This window comes from Vigna radiata, chromosome 10 (assembly GCF_000741045.1).
Source record: "Vigna radiata var. radiata cultivar VC1973A chromosome 10, Vradiata_ver6, whole genome shotgun sequence".
Taxonomy (NCBI): Eukaryota; Viridiplantae; Streptophyta; class Magnoliopsida; order Fabales; family Fabaceae; genus Vigna; species Vigna radiata.
In genome coordinates this window covers 2,118,576-2,134,482 of record NC_028360.1, presented here as the reverse complement: position 1 = coordinate 2,134,482, position 15,907 = coordinate 2,118,576, and the positions used below count along the sequence as shown (strand labels likewise).

Here is a 15,907-nt window from a genome sequence, read left to right as displayed (position 1 = left end):
TTCTAGACTTTCACACATGTAGACTATTCTTGATTTTTCTTCCTATCTTAGGCTTTTCTACAACATTCTAGAACTTGTATTACATTTGAATTCTGCTATTTAAGGTGCTTCTACATTCTTCTAGAATTTGCATTACACTTTAATACTCCTCCTTAATGCAAATTCGGTAACTCCAAGCATAGTGCGTAGTAGTTCAAATCTTGGTCGTGGTAACGCCTTCGTAAAGATATCTGCAATTTGGTCTTCTGTTGGGCAGTATGCGAGTCGAATTTGTTTAGTTGTCTCTTCATCTCGAATGAAGTGATATTTAATGGCTATATGTTTTGTTCTTTGATGATGGACTAGATTTTTTGCTATTGCAATTGCCGATTTGTGGTCGCAATAGATAATAGTTGGCTAATCTTGTGGTTCACCCATTTCTTCAAGTATTCTTCGAAGCCATATTGCTTGACTTGTTGTTTCAGCAGTTGCTACATACTCTGCTTCTGCTGTTGATTGTGCCACTGTTGCTTGCTTCTTTGATGCCCAAGATAAAATACCCGATCCTAGTGAGAAAGCATATCCTGGCGTACTTTTCATGTCGTCCATTGATCTTGCCCAATCGCTATCTGTGTAGCCAATCATCCTTGAGTTCGTCATGGTTTTGTACCATATGCCAAACTCATTTGTGCCTTGTAGATATCTTAAAATTCTTTTTCCTACTCCATAATGAATCTGACTTGGCTTTTGCATGAATCTCGATAGAAGACTTGTAGCATACATAATGTCTGGTCGTGTGGCTGTGAGATATAGGAGACTTACAATTAAACTTTTGTAGCGTGATGCATCTGCCTCTTATGCTCCATCATCTTTTTGTAGCTTCTCGTTTACCACCAACGGTGTAGCGACAAGTTTACAACCATTCATCTTGAACTTCTCTAGTAGAGCTTCAATATATTTCTTTTGAGAGATAAATATGCCTTCTTTTTGTTGTTTTACCTCTATACCAAGGAAATAGTTCATCAAGCCAAGGTTGGTCATTTCAAATGTCTTCATCATGTCTTCTTTGAATTCTTTCATCATCTCTATGTTGTTTCCTGTATAAATAAGATCATCGACATATAAAGAGATAATGAGATGGTACTGACCTTGTGTCTTAATATATAGTGTTGGCTCACTCTTGCTCCTCCTGAATCCTTGATCGATGAAGTATTTATCAATCTTGNTATACCATGCTCNAGGAGCTTGCTTCAGGCCATATAATGCTTTTTTAAGTCTTAGTACTTTGCCTTCATTTCCTTTGTTGATGAAGCCTTGTGGTTGTTCAACATAAATTTCTTCTTCAAGCACTCCATTTAGAAAGGCTGATTTGACATCTAGTTGATAGATGTTCCATCCTTTTTGTGCTGAAAGAGCTATTAAGACTCTAATCGTATCTAAGCGAGCAACTGGAGCATATGTCTCATTAGTCTATTCCTAGTTGCTGTGAGTAGCCTTTACCGACCAATCTTGCTTTGTGCTTTTGTATAGTTCCATCAGGATTGAGCTTTGTTTTATATATCCATTTTACTCCTATGATGTCTTTTCTATGAGGGCAATTTACGAGTTCCCAAGTGTTATTCTTCTCAATCATTTTAATCTCTTCTTCCATAGCCTTGACCCATACTTCTTGCTTTGATGCTTCTTCATAACAGTTAGGCTCAATCATGGCTATATTGCAAGTTTCATATATGTCTACCAAAGATCTTACTCTTCTTAGACTAGATTCAGGTGAAGAATCTTGTTGTTGTGGAGGTGGAGAAAGCGTACCTGAATTTTCTGCCTCTTCTTGAGTTTCTTCTTGAGATTGTTGCATTGGAAGTAGAATGTTGCTTTTAACAACTTTTTCTTCCTCCCAATTCCAAGAAGCATTTTCATCAACTTCAACATCTCGACTGATGATGAGCTTTCTTGTTTGTAAGTTGTAGACTCGATAGCCTTTTGACTGTGTGCTATATCCCAAGAATATTCCTCGTATAGTCTTGTCTTCAAGCTTGTGCCTCCTTTGATTAGGAACATGTATGTAACAGATAGACCCAAATACTCGTAAGTGTTTAGCTGATGGCTTTCTCCCACTCCAAGCTTCAATAGGAGTCTTGTCTTGGACTGCTTTAGTTGGATATCTGTTTAGAATGTAAACTGCAGTGTAGACTGCTTGAGCCCAAAAAGTGTTAGGCATGTTTTTCTCTTTTAGCATTGATCTTGCCATCTCCATAACTGTGCGATTCTTTCTCTCTGACACGCCATTTTGCTGCGGAGTATATGCAACTGTAAGTTGTCGCTCTATGCCTTCATCTTCACAGAATTTGTCAAACTCGTGAGATGTGTACTCCTTGCCACGATCACTTCTAAGTACTTTTATCTACTTTCCACTTTGCTTCTCAACAAGGGCCTTAAATTTCTTGAATACTCCGAAGACTTCTGACTTTGCCTTTAAAAAATAGACCCATGTCATTCTAGAGAAGTCATCAATGAAAAGGATGAAATACCTGTTGTTGTGATGTGAAGGCGTTCTCATTGGTCCACAAACATCAGTATGAATCAACTCCAATAAGTCTTTTGCTCTCCATGCTTTGTCTGTCGAGAATGGTAATCGGTGTTGTTTTCCGAGGAGACATCCTTCGCACGATTCATTATTCTCCTTCAAGAATGGAAGATCTTTCATCATGTTTTTCTGATATAGAAGCTTTAAGGCATGTGTGTTGAAGTGGCCAAATCTCNTATGCCAAAGCCATGAGTCATCAACTTCTACCTTCATGGCAATATTAGTTCCANGTTTGAAGCTTATAGGAAAGCTTCTATTTCTCTTCTCCATTTTTACTTGGCCAATTTCTATCATTTTACTGTCATAAATTTTGCATGTATCTTTCTCAAAATGAAGAGAATATCCATTCTCCATCATTTGGCCAATACTTAAAAGATTCTCTTTAAGATTAGGAACTAGTAAAACATACTTGATGAATTTCGTACCTTTCTTTGTCTTCACCATGACAGTTCCTTTGCCTCTGAACTCCACTGTGGTGCCATTTCCTAGCCGAACTTTGACATTGACAGATTTATCAATGTCTTTGAAGATGCTTTGATCTTTCGCCATGTGATTGCTGCATCCACTATCCAAGTACCATCTTCCTTCTCCACTAGAAGATTCTTGATTGGCGTAGAATAAGAGTTTCTCTTGATTATCTTCTTCCACAAAGTTTTCTTGATGCTTATTTTTATTACGACAATACTTTTCTACGTGACCAAATTTCTTGCAATAGTGGCATTGAGGTTTTCCAAGATGCCAACAATCTTTTTCCAAGTGACTTGTCTTTTTATAGATGCCACATGGAGGATATTTTCCTTGATGAGTCATAGAGAAGCTTCTAGAATTTTCTTTATTTCTAGAAATTTCTCCTCTACTTTTATTTCCTTCACATTCTTTCTGAGACTGCAATTTTAGTTTGGATTGAAAGGCATTTTCAACTGAGTCTTCTTCATGCCTTTTCAATCTTTGTTCATAGGCTTCAAGAGAACCCATTAGTTGTGTTACTGACAATGTAGCCAAATCTTTTGTTTGTTCAATCGCAGTTGCGATTGCATCATATTTTTGGGGAATAGAAATTAAAATTTTCTCAACAATCTTTTGTCAAGAATATTTTCCCCATAGGCTCTCATCTGACTAACTATTTCTTTTATTCTAGAATAGTAGTCTTTGATGGTCTCAGATTCTTTNATTCTTAANANTTCAAACTCTCGTCTTAGAGAATGAAGTTTAACATTGCGTACCTCGTCACTTCCTTGAAACTCCTCTTGTATTGTGTTCCAAGCTTGTTTTGCACTTGTGGCACCAATTATCCTTGGAAAAATTGTGTCATCAACTGCTTGTTGAAGAACAAATAAAGCCCTTGAATCCTTCTGCTTGTTTTCCTTCAACTCCTTCTTTTGAGCTACAGTGTCTTCTGGAATAGTGAATCCTTCTTCTATGATGTCCCATAAATCTTGAGAGCGGAAGAATGTCTTCATTTTGACACTCCAGAAATCATAATTTTCTCCTGTGAAAATAGGTACTGGAAGTGATGATGTTTGATTGGTAGTAGCCATGAGTTGAGAAAATATTTTGGAGGTAGTACAAAATGGAGTTATAGTTTTGTTTAAGGTAGTTGAAAATTTTTTCTACGCCCAGTAGATGACCGAACGTAGCTCTGGTACCACTGTTAGTATTTTGAGGTTGTGAAAGGAGTAGTTGATAAAGTAGAGAAAATGTAGAGAAAATGTAATATGGAGATAGTGGGATGTAGAAGTAGTAGTTGGAAGAAGTGTTGTAGTTGTCTTAGTTGTTATAGATGTTGGCTTCTACATGCATGAAATGGTAGAGTTCATGGGTATTTATAGATCCATAGAATATTCTAGAGCATACTAGCCATAACTTATGTGGGATGTTCTAGACTTTCACACATGTAGACTATTCTTGATTTTTCTTCCTATCTTAGGCTTTTCTACAACATTCTAGAACTTGTATTACATTTGAATTCTGTTATCTAAGGTGCTTCTACATTCTTCTAGAATTTGCATTACACTTTAATAATATCTAACATTGGGTCAAAAATTCACTGAAAAAAAAAATCTTTTATTAAAAAAGTCCAAAGAATTAAAGACTCCAAAACCCTATGAATTAGGACCAGCTCATAAATTTTCATTTTTACCAAATTTTATGCACAGAAAAATAAAATTATTATACAAGTAACCTTAATAATCAAAGTATACCAAATGAGAAATCTAGTCAAACCAACCCTGCATTCTTTCTTGGTACATTATTAGGAAGTAGAAAGTGTATGTAAGGAAGAAGAGAGGTTAGACAACTGTTATTAAACAATTGGAGAGAGTTAATTGGTTAGTTGGCCTAACTGTGTTAACAGTTAGGATGGGCGGGAATGTTAGTTTGTATAAATAGGAGAGTTGGGTATTGGAGAGGGACTTTTGGCAGTTCTTGTGTTTTGAACAGACAATTGAGTCTTGTTGGAGGGAGGTTAGACTCCCTTGTTGTCCCATTCTTGTATTTTTTCTTGTTGATCAATAAACCAGAGGTTATTCAGCATTTCTCTATACTCTGTTAGCGTGTGAAGTGAGTGAAGGATAAGGTTTCTTAATCAGAACCCTATCAAGATTGGTCCGACCTACCGGATACTTTTCGTGGAGGACACTGCGACGGGGAGATGGAGAAAGCCATGGAGGCACGATTAGAAGCGATCGAGATAACGGTGGAGGGAATGAAAGCGGAGTCTGCGGCGCTACATCGAGACTTACAATAAATCATGAAGATTCTGGAAAAAAGGGGAATCAGACGGAGAACAGTTCTGACGATAGCTCTGTTAACGATAACAGACATAGGGGAAATGGGGAAAACGGAGGTGGGAGAAGCGGTGAAAGAACTGGGGAGCAGAAACCTTGGAGGAAGAAGGTTGAGTTACCCACCTTTGACGGAGACGAACCACTCAGCTGGCTCAATCGGGCAGAGAGGTTCTTCGATATACAACGAGTGACGGAAGATGAGGAAAAGGTAGAGATCGCCTATGTAAGCATGGAGGGTAGCGCAACATACTGGTTCACTTTTTGGAAAGAGAAGGCAAGCAATCGAACGTGGGAAGGGCTGAAAGAAGCCATGATTAATCGCTTCGGGGGTGGATTTAGGGGGACCGTATTCGAACGATTGGCCACTCTACGCCAGGAGGGTACAGTCGAGGAATTTGTTCGTCAGTTTGAGGTCTTGATGGGGCAGACGAAGGGGATCCCGGAGGTACAGGTGATGGGTTACTTCTTAGCCGGTTTATGTGAAGATGTGAAGGGTCAGGTGAGGGTACAGAACCCCTCGGAGTTGATGGAAGCGATGAGAATCGCACGCGATGTGGAACATGCTATGATGAGAGCGTAGGGAAGCCATGCGAATGGGTTCAAGATATACCCATTCAGTGCGCGACCCATGGATAGCGTGACGCGATCGGAGGCGACTAAGCCAGCGACGAATCAGTGGTGAAGAATAGAGGGTGGAGGAACTGCGAGGAGAGAGGGAGCGACAGCGAACCCGGTGGCGAGAGCGAGCGCAGCGACTGTGGGTGAAGGTCGAGGCCGTATGGTTCGAAATTTACCTTACCCTGAGTTTCTTAAGAGGAAGGAGGAGGGGCGATGCTTCCGATGTGGCGGGCCATTCGCACCTGGCCATCGATGCACCGAAGGAGTCTCCGAGTATTATTACTTGCAGAAGACGAAGACGAAGGGGAAGAGGGTCAGGTAAACGACGATCAGGAGAAGAAAGTTATGGAGTTGTCGGCATGTTCTGCAGAGGGCTGGACTAATCGGGGAACCTTGAAGTTGATAGGAAATATTGGTGAACGGAGGGTGGTGGTTCTCATAGATAGCGGAGCCAGCCACAACTATATAAGCAAGAGGACCACGAAGGAGCTGGGCTTGCCGGTGATCGCTACTGCACCGTACACAGTGAGTTTAGGCGACGAGTGTCGGCGAGTTACCCAAGGACGTTGTGTTGGGGTGGTGATCCGATTGGAGGAGGTGGATGTGGAGGAAGAGTTCCACGTTTTTGAGTTGGGGGGTGTCGACATTATTCTGAGTGTTGCATGGCTAGCTAAATTAGGAGAAGTCAGAGCAAATTGGGGAAGTATGACAATGAAGTACCACGTGGGGGATAGAAAGATCACGATCAAGGGAGATCCCACCCTTTCGCGACAGCTGGTGAAGTCAAAATCCTTGTGGAAGCTTGGAGATGACGCGAAGTTAGGGGCATTAGTGTGGGGCTTGAGTTCGATAGAAACAGCTGAAGACGGTGAGTGGGGAACAGATGTGACAGGTGAACAGCGGGCCTAACTAGAAAAGCTGCTACAATTCCACTATCGGCTCTTCCAAGGCATGCATGGGCTCCCTTCAAAATGTCACATACAACACTGAATCAAGTTGAAAATGGGTGTAGACCCTATAAATGTGAGGCCATACCGCTATCCTGACATTCTGAAGGGGGAGATCGAAAAACAGTTTGAGGAGATGTTGAAGGCCGGGATCATACGCCACAGCTCGAGCCCGTTCTCCAACCTGGTCATACTCGTGAAGAAAAAGGATGGAAGTTGGCGCTTTTGTGTGGATTACAGGACACTAAACAAGGCCACTGTACCGGACAAGTTCCCAATTCCGGTGATAGAGGAGCTGTTGGACGAATTAAGAGGGTCCCGATACTTTTCTAAGATAGATTTGAAATCTAGGTACCGCCAGATCAGGATGGAGGAAGCAGATGTAGCGAAGACGGCCTTCCGTACCCACCTGGGACACTTCGAGTTTCTCGTGATGCCGTTCAGACTAACGAATGCGCCGACCACTTTTCAGAGTACAATGAACAAGCTCTTACAACCGTATTTGAGGAAATGTGTGTTGGTCTTTTTTGACGATATTCTCGTCTATAGTCCAAATTGGGCCGATCATCTTAAACAGTTGGGAATGGTGATGCAGCTGCTGGAACGAAATGGGTGGGTGGCCAACCGGAAGAAGTGTGATTTTGGGAAGAAGAAGATACGTTACTTGGGCCATCAAATTTCAAATCTGGGAGTAGAAATGGATGGAGAAAAATATTAAAGCAGTGGTTGAATGGGAAGAACCTAGGAACTTAAAAATGTTGAGGGGTTTCCTTGGGCTCACGGGTTACTATAGGAGGTTCGTGGCTGGCTATGGAAAAATAGCCAAACCATTGACAGAACTGCTCAAGAAGGGAAAATTTTCGTGGAACGAACAGGCGAAGTAGGCTATCGAGGAACTGAAGGCAGCGATCACGTTAGCCCCTGTGTTGGAGTTACCCGATTTCAACCAAGAGTTCTGTATTGAGTGTGATGCATCGGGGGGAGGAGTGGGTGCTGTGTTGAGCCAAAATAGGAAGCTTGTAGCATTCTTCAGTAAAGCCTTGTCGGAGAATAACCTCAGTAAATCAATCTACGAAAAAGAGTTGATGGCTTTGGTGTTAGCTATCTAACATTGGAGGCCGTACTTGGTGGGAAGAAAATTCACGGTATACACAGACCAGCGGAGTTTGAAATATTTGTTGGAGTAGAGAATTACTACCCAGAGCCAGCAAAACTGGCTGGCTAAGTTGATGGGGTATGAATTTGAGATTGTATATAAAAAGGGAAGTACTAATAGGGCTGCAGATGCTCTTTCACGGAGGCATGAAGGAGAACAAGAAAAAGGGGAGTTGCGAGCTATTTCTAGGCCATTCTGGCCAGATTTCCAAGAAATCTTGAAGGAGGTAGAGGAGGATACCGAGCTGCAAAAGGTGATTGAGGATCTGAGAAACGATCCTAACTCGAAAAGGGCATATACTTTAGAGAACGACAGGTTGCATTATAAAGGCAGATTGGTAATATCTGCGAAATCCAATTGGATTCCTAAACTACTTGAGGAGTTTCATGTGACCAAGACTGGGGGGCATTCGGGTGTATATAGAACTTAAAGAAGGATAGCCCAATCTTTGTATTGGATGGGTATGAATAAGGAGATTACAGATTTCGTGGCAAGCTGTGCAGTGTGCCAACAACACAAGTATGTGATAGCATCCCCTCAAGGATTGCTACAACCCTTGCCAATTCCTCAGGCAGTGTGGGAGGAAATTAGCCTGGATTTCATTGTGAGGCTGCCCAAGTCGAAAGGTTATGATGCTATTATGGTGGTGGTTGACCGGCTGAGTAAATATGCACATTTTTTGGCGTTGAAGCACCCATATTCTACAAAAACAGTTGCTGATGTGTTTGCTAAGGAGGTTATCAGGTTGCACGGGATTCCAGTATCAATGGTGAGCGACAGAGACCCTTTATTCTTGAGTATTTTTTGGAAAGAGCTTTTTAAAATGCAAGGGACTCACCTCAAGATGAGTACATCTTATCATCCGGAAACGGATGGGCAAACGGAGGTGGTAAACCGCATTGTGGAAGGGTACTTGCGGTGTTTCTATTCTGAACAGCCTAAGAACTGGTATTCAATGCTACCCTCGGCAGAATTTTGGTACTATACAAGTTACCAAGGAGCAGCAAAGTGTACACCGTTTGAGATTGTGTATGGAAGGCCTCCTCCTTCTTTCAGTCGGTTTATTCCTGGGGAGACACAGGTGGAAGCAGTAGCACAGGACCTCATGACGAGAGATGAGGCCCTCAAGCAGTTGAAGCATCATTTAAAACGTGCCCAAGATTTGATGACCCAACAGGCTAATAAAAGGAGGAGAGAAGTGGATATGAAGGTGGGAGATTGGGTCTATTTGAAGATAAGGCCCCACCGACAATCCTCAATGCCAGTGTGATTACACCCCAAGCTGTCAGTTAGGTATTTTGGGCCATTTAAAGTATTACAACAGGTTGGAAATGTGGCTTTTAGATTGGAGCTTCCAGAGGCAGGAGAATTCACTCAGTGTTCCATGCTTCTCAATTAAAAAAGGAATGGGAGATAAAATAGTGGAGAAAGCGTTACCAGAGGAATTGCAGGCCGAAGGACCTGCTTTCTGGCCAACCAAGGTGCTTGAACGTGGGCAACTTCAACAGGGAGAAGACGTGATTCAACAAGTGCTGATAGAGTGGCAGACTGGGGGTACAGAAGGAGTGACATGGGAAGACTTGACAATAATTAAGGACCAATTTCCGAAATTCAACCTTGAGGACAAGGTTGAAAATGGAGGGGAGGGTATTGATAGGAAGTTGAAGGTGTATGTAAGGAAGAAGAGAGGTTAGACAACTGTTATTAAACAGTTGGAGAGAGTTAGTTGGTTAGTTGGCCTAACTGTGTTAACAGTTAGGATGGACGGGAATGTTAGTTTGTATAAATAGGAGAGTTGGGTATTGGAGAGGGACTTTTGGCAGTTCTTGTGTTTTGAAAAGACAATTGAGTCTTGTTGGAGGGAGGTTAGGCTCCCTTGTTGTCCCATTCTTGTATTCTTTCTTGTTGATCAATAAACCAGAGGTTATTCAGCATTTCTCTATACTCTGTTAGCGTGTGAAGTGAGTGAAGATAAGGTTTCTCAATCAGAAACCTATCATACATGGATACCAGGGAGCAACCAATTAGTACAAAGAGAAAAACACCACCATGTTCCATCCATCAAATTACTACTAAGATAAAAATAAACAATGTTCCATTTGTCAAATTCAGTACAAGATAACACCATAACTCTAGTTGCATCTGTCCGCCATTTCCCCAAATATCCAACCTTACAACAAAACTGCAACCATGACCACAATTTAAAACCTCTACGAAGAATCTATTTCATTGAAGCATATCCAAAATTCTCAACTATAAGTTGTTATACTACCTTTCACAGGTACCTAACCCTCTATTTCAGTGTCTCAGTTGTACCAAAATGTCTACCAACTTCTCCAGGTCTTCCAACCTCGTTCGTTGTTCCATCACATTTCTAAAAATTCAGCATTCAACCTGACACATTACCAATCCATTTGAAATTCACCATCAACATTAAACTATTCCTCAGACAAAGAAAAATAAAAACTCACCAAAACCAAATCAACAAGGGAGCAAACAACAGAGATAAATTTAGAAAGTTCCATCTATAGAATTTGGTGTTCCCTAATACCATAAATCATTACAGCAAGAGAATTTCAGGAGGAACCAAAACCCTCTCCAACCATTCTCACATTGAAAACATTCAAACGAAGTTAATCATGGAGTGATCCATTGATTCTGGAAAGCCCAAAACAGTGACAACATGGAGAAAAGGAAATAAGTGAAAGGGAAGTAACTGAGACAACAGACCCGAGGTTTGCAGGTTAAATATTATATGACAGATAAACTAAATCAACAGACCAACTCATTTTTGAAAAATCAAATGTAAAAGAGCCAAAACACAATATAGTATCCACCGTTATCATCTCTATTAAACATCATTTATTCATTACATTTGTACGGATGACTTATTAAAAAAGAACAATTATTTATTAAACTTCTTTTAGAGCAAAAAGGAAACTAGCTTTTAATACCCCATATTCTTTAGAGTCTAAGATATTAAGGATAATGAAACAAAAAATACTGAAATAACTTGTTGACCACTGAAAAATAAAAACCTAACCATTAATCATCACAGTTCAAGTTCAAAATTTAAAATTTCCTTCTTTACCAACTAAACCCCATTTTTTAATGTATTGGTTTAAAGAGAATGGGAACTTAAGAAAAGCTTTAAGATTGGGCTCTAAATTTCTTTTACTCAATTTTTTGAAGAATTTTTTTACTCAATTTGTGAACGCACCTTTAATTCACAATAACCATGCTCAAGGAAAAGCTGCAGTAAAAGGTAATTAGAATGTAAGTTAAACTGAATACAGTCCTAATTTTACACAAAACGCAAGTAAGATTGGAACAATAAATGAAATAAATCAGTTGAGACACTAAGTCCTTGTAGTATACTCTCCACACAAACAATCTCAGATAAATAAACAGAAAAACATAATCCTCTTTTCTGCAGATATGTAACTGCTCAGGTAGTAATTACTCCTACCATCATAATCACAAGAAACAAAATAACTTTCCTTTTCCTATAATTATCCTACATACCGCCGTGTGCTGGTGTCGACTGTCGAGCTCTAGCGCGTGTGTTGCTGTCAAGCTCCAGCTATTGATGAGCTCCACGTTGGAGAAGATTGGTTTGAACATAAGTTTTCGGGGTCAGGGGCTTAACCGGACCCTGATTCAATACCAACCCATTTAATGGGCTATTGGGGCTAGAAGCTTTGAAAAGACCCCTGTAGTGTGGGCCAAAAAATGGGATATAGCTCTATGAAGTGCCTAACTTGGGATTCTAACGTAAATTGACACTTGTACTAACTATTAGATCGAGTCCAAATAAATTGATTTTATACCTTTAACTGAAAAAGGTCAAAACAACACTTTTTTTTTTTATAAATATAATAGAATGGTTAATATCATAAACGATATAATATTTGCATCCATTTTAACAAAAAAAAAAATCGCACATATTAGTCGGTTATAGTCTTAACCAATCTAATATGACATGTATTGGATCGATTAATGATATAACCGATCTATTCTTTCCTGAAATGTTTTGTTTACAGTTATCATAACAACATATATCAAAAGTTAATCTTTTGATGTTTTACCTCATCCTAAGAATATTTGAGACTAGCACAAGCTATGGTCCACATTGATTACATAACATAATATTCACACTCAAAGCTTCGTTGTTGCTTATTACATTGATATAAGATAGACTTAACGGGAACTAATACCTTAAGAGAAATCACTTGAAAGTTATTTTAGGAGCAATCACTTGGAAGTTATGTGAACATGAATTGGATTTACCTCTCAAGATATTGCAGACATTTAAAGCATTAAAAGAAATAAGTCATTAGTTGTTTACACCATATTTAATGACATAAATAACATTATTTTTGTAACTACCACATGCTTGTGTACTATATTTTTCATGGCTACAAGCATGTTCTTGTCCAATGAAATAACCAAATGATAGTATTGTCTATTTGAAAAAATCATTAATTTTCAATAATACCTATTAAACAAGAAATTTAATTAATGATTTGAAATTAGTTACATAATAGCTAAAGTGAGTGAGTTCAATGTAACATCCTAATTTAGAATACCACGAATAAATTATAAACCTTCTAACATGTGGAAATGTGAATTAATTAACTAAAAACTTTTTCAAAAATTTCGTATCAATAAAAGAAATAAATTCGTATTTATTGAATAAAAACAATTCAAAGTCTAATCTTTTTTCAAGTAAAACTAAAAAAAAAAACATTATATTATGACAAACAAAATCGCTCACCAACTAGAATTTGTAGAATCATCCGCTATTGTTTTCTTTATTTTCGTAGCATGTTTTCTTTTGTTTATTATTATTTCATAGGAAACAATTACAGTTTTCGAAAGGAAAATGATATTTTAACACAATTTTTTGACACCATTTTGACACTGCACATGTGTCAAAATGTGGTTGTACGATTTCAAATTAAAAAAACAAACTTTGGTTTTTCTCTTCCAAATATACTCCTGTTTCAACTTTTTTAATTTGAAATCGTCCAATCACATTTTGATACGTGTACAGTGTCAAAATGGTATCCAAAAATGATATTAAAATATCATTTTCCTTTCCCAAAATAAAAATAAATGTAATTGAAGGGCGTTTGTTGAAAGATAACATGGTTTCTAATTGAGACGCAAAGTTATGTTCCTCTATTGTGCTTTTCTCTTTCAGGATATGTAACTTGTCTCCAGCCAAAGCAAAAGAGAAGCATTTTCCCCAACAAAAGAGAAGCATTTTCCAATATGCTGTTGTATTTAAAAGGATGAAAGACGATAGGAAAAGAAAGAGATGTGGTCGGAGAGAGAAGAAGAAAGAAGGTAAAGGGAAATGGTAAATCCTATCCCAAACTTTGCGAGGAACATTTGGGGCAAATGGAACATTCAGGGTGCTGTCCTTGTGAGTCTGACCATGCAAATAGTTCTGATATTCATAGCTCCTTTCAGAAAACGGTCGAGAAATACATTGTTGGTTTCAGTGCTTTGGTTCNCGTACCTTGTGGCAGATGTCACAGCGNANTTCTGTGTTGGCCTCATCTCCAACAAATATGGTGATAAAGACACGGCAGTTTCCACCATCGATGACTACTTGCGAGCGTTCTGGACACCCTTTCTGCTGCTGCACTTGGGTGGCCCTGACACCATTACTGCTTTTTCTCTCGAGGATAATGAACTTTGGTTCAGGCACATGCTTGGACTCACGGTGCAGGTAAACCTAATTTACTTTCAATTCTTAAGAATATGATTATGATCCAACATTTAATCCAAAACTTTTTTTCAACCTTATAACTCTTAAGTGTATTAGTAAAAGGAGATGAATCTAAAATATTTTCAACCATTCTTTCCAATTTTACTACTGAATTACCTTATAATTCCTTTCCCACATAAACTTTTTCGAAATAATAATACTCAGCTATACAAGTAAAAGTCACCAAATTTTAAGATATTTCGCACTTGTCACTAAATGAGAAAGTTTATCTAAATTTTAACTTTGACAATGTGTTAATGGCACTTCCTACTAACCATTTGTAGCATTGGTGTGTAACATTAACTCGTCCGTTTCATTAATAATTAATCTATTGTTATACCTTGTGTAGTGTCATAGTAACAATGTCTTATCATTAAACTAATATATATAGAAACAACATAATACAAGATGAGTCCAAATTATGAAGATGTGAAAACCATAGTAAGGTCTGGCTTTCGAAGAATAAAATGTAGCCTCTCTCTTCCTTTAATTTGTCATTAAAAGAGTAGTGTGTTGGAAGTATTCTTGTATGGCAAAAATTAATATTTTTATTTTTACCTTTTTTTTTTCTCTCTTGTTATTTTTAATTTTATAGTTGATCTCTTAAAACTCGTATTAATATTTTATGTATTATCATATGACAATCCAACTGGGTAAGCTAGTTAGACTTTAAAAGCTTATATTTAATGTGCTTCAAAGATGAATTTAAATTTCAAAAAAATGAAGTTAATTTTGACATTTTACATATTGGTTTAAATTTTATTTTTATCGATAACATTTGGCCTAATTATAATTTTCTCCTGATAGTATTACAGATTTTGCCTCTGATTTTCCACAGATTTTAACTAGAAAATTATATTAATTTCTTTAGTTTTTAGTTAATATAATAATTTGCTTAAAAATAGATACTATTATTGTAATATTAATTTATTATTCCTCTAAATAATCACAATTAATACATTACCATTGTACAATATTTCTCAATCTTATTTCACGAGAATCACGTTAATGATTCTAAAATTAATAAAAATTAAAAAGGTTTTGAAATCCGTCTTACATGATATGAATCCATGAAAAGAGACATTAATTTTATGAAAATATCATTTTGATACCTAATTTTTTTTTCATTCTTTTGATACTAATTTTTTTTTTATGTTTTACTTTTTTTTTTAAAAATATAAAACTTTATATTTATAATCATTTTACTTTTATACTCAAATTAATATTAAAAAGTGTGTTAGATTAATATAAAAAGTGTCTCAGAGTGGAATTGGTATAATTTTATTCCAAGATATATATATATATATATATATATAACCTTTTGTATTATTCACAGGTATGTCTAACGGGTTACGTGTTCCTGCTGACACTTCCTGAAAACACGTTATTGATCCCTACAGTCCTAGTTTTCATGGCAGGGGTCATCAAATTTGCAGAAAGAACTATTTCTCTTCAACATGCAAGTGCTGACAACTTCCGACAATCTATGACTCAAAAGGCTGATCCAGGTCCCAATTATGCAAAGCTCATGGATGAGCTGAAATCAAGAAAGGATGCAGGACTTCCAGCACAAATAGTAACCATGCCAGAAATCTCAGAACAATATTTGGACTTTGATAAGTCAGAACTAACTCCTGCCAAACCAGATGATCAACACACCAAGACACTTTCAAACTTTGATTTAGGTCTCCCTAGTAAAGAGGGAGATTCTTCAACTCAGAGAGATGATGAGAAAGAGTTATCGGATTTGGAAGTAATGAAGAGTGCTTATGACTACTTCAACAAATTCAAAGGGCTGGTTGTTGACATGATCTTCAGCTTCCAGGAACGCAATGAGAGTCGCACTTATTTGCTCAAAAGAACAGCAGTGGATGCTTTGAGAGTGATAGAGGTTGAACTCAACTTCATCTACCAAGCTTTCTACACCAAGACAACCATCATAGAGAGCTGGGTAGGGCTTTCCTTTCGATTTCTGTCCATTGCTTCAGTGGTAGCAGCTTTGGTTGTTTTCATTTTTGACGAAAAGAGGGGTTGCGAACCCTTTGATGTTACAGTCAC

At 38.0% G+C, this 15,907-nt stretch overlaps 1 protein-coding gene and 1 long non-coding RNA gene across 5 annotated transcripts in view; one reads left to right on the top strand and one right to left on the bottom strand.

Annotated features, from left to right (window-relative positions):
• The window catches only part of LOC106775716, a 17,339-nt gene extending 5,489 nt beyond the window's left edge, over positions 1–11,850 (bottom strand). The window contains exons 1-3 of one of the 3 annotated variants that reach the window (XR_001376828.2): positions 11,596–11,847; positions 11,291–11,323; positions 10,343–10,464 (exon numbers count right to left, since the gene is read on the bottom strand). This is a non-coding gene — a long non-coding RNA (uncharacterized LOC106775716). Of the gene's footprint in view, positions 1–10,342; positions 10,465–11,290; positions 11,324–11,595 lie in introns of all 3 variants that reach the window. The other 2 variants (XR_002669902.1, XR_002669901.1) reach the window with 2 other exon arrangements.
• Positions 1–15,907, top strand: part of LOC106774675 — a 23,003-nt gene that overhangs the window by 5,058 nt on the left and 2,038 nt on the right. The gene's annotated exons all lie outside the window — the stretch shown is intronic.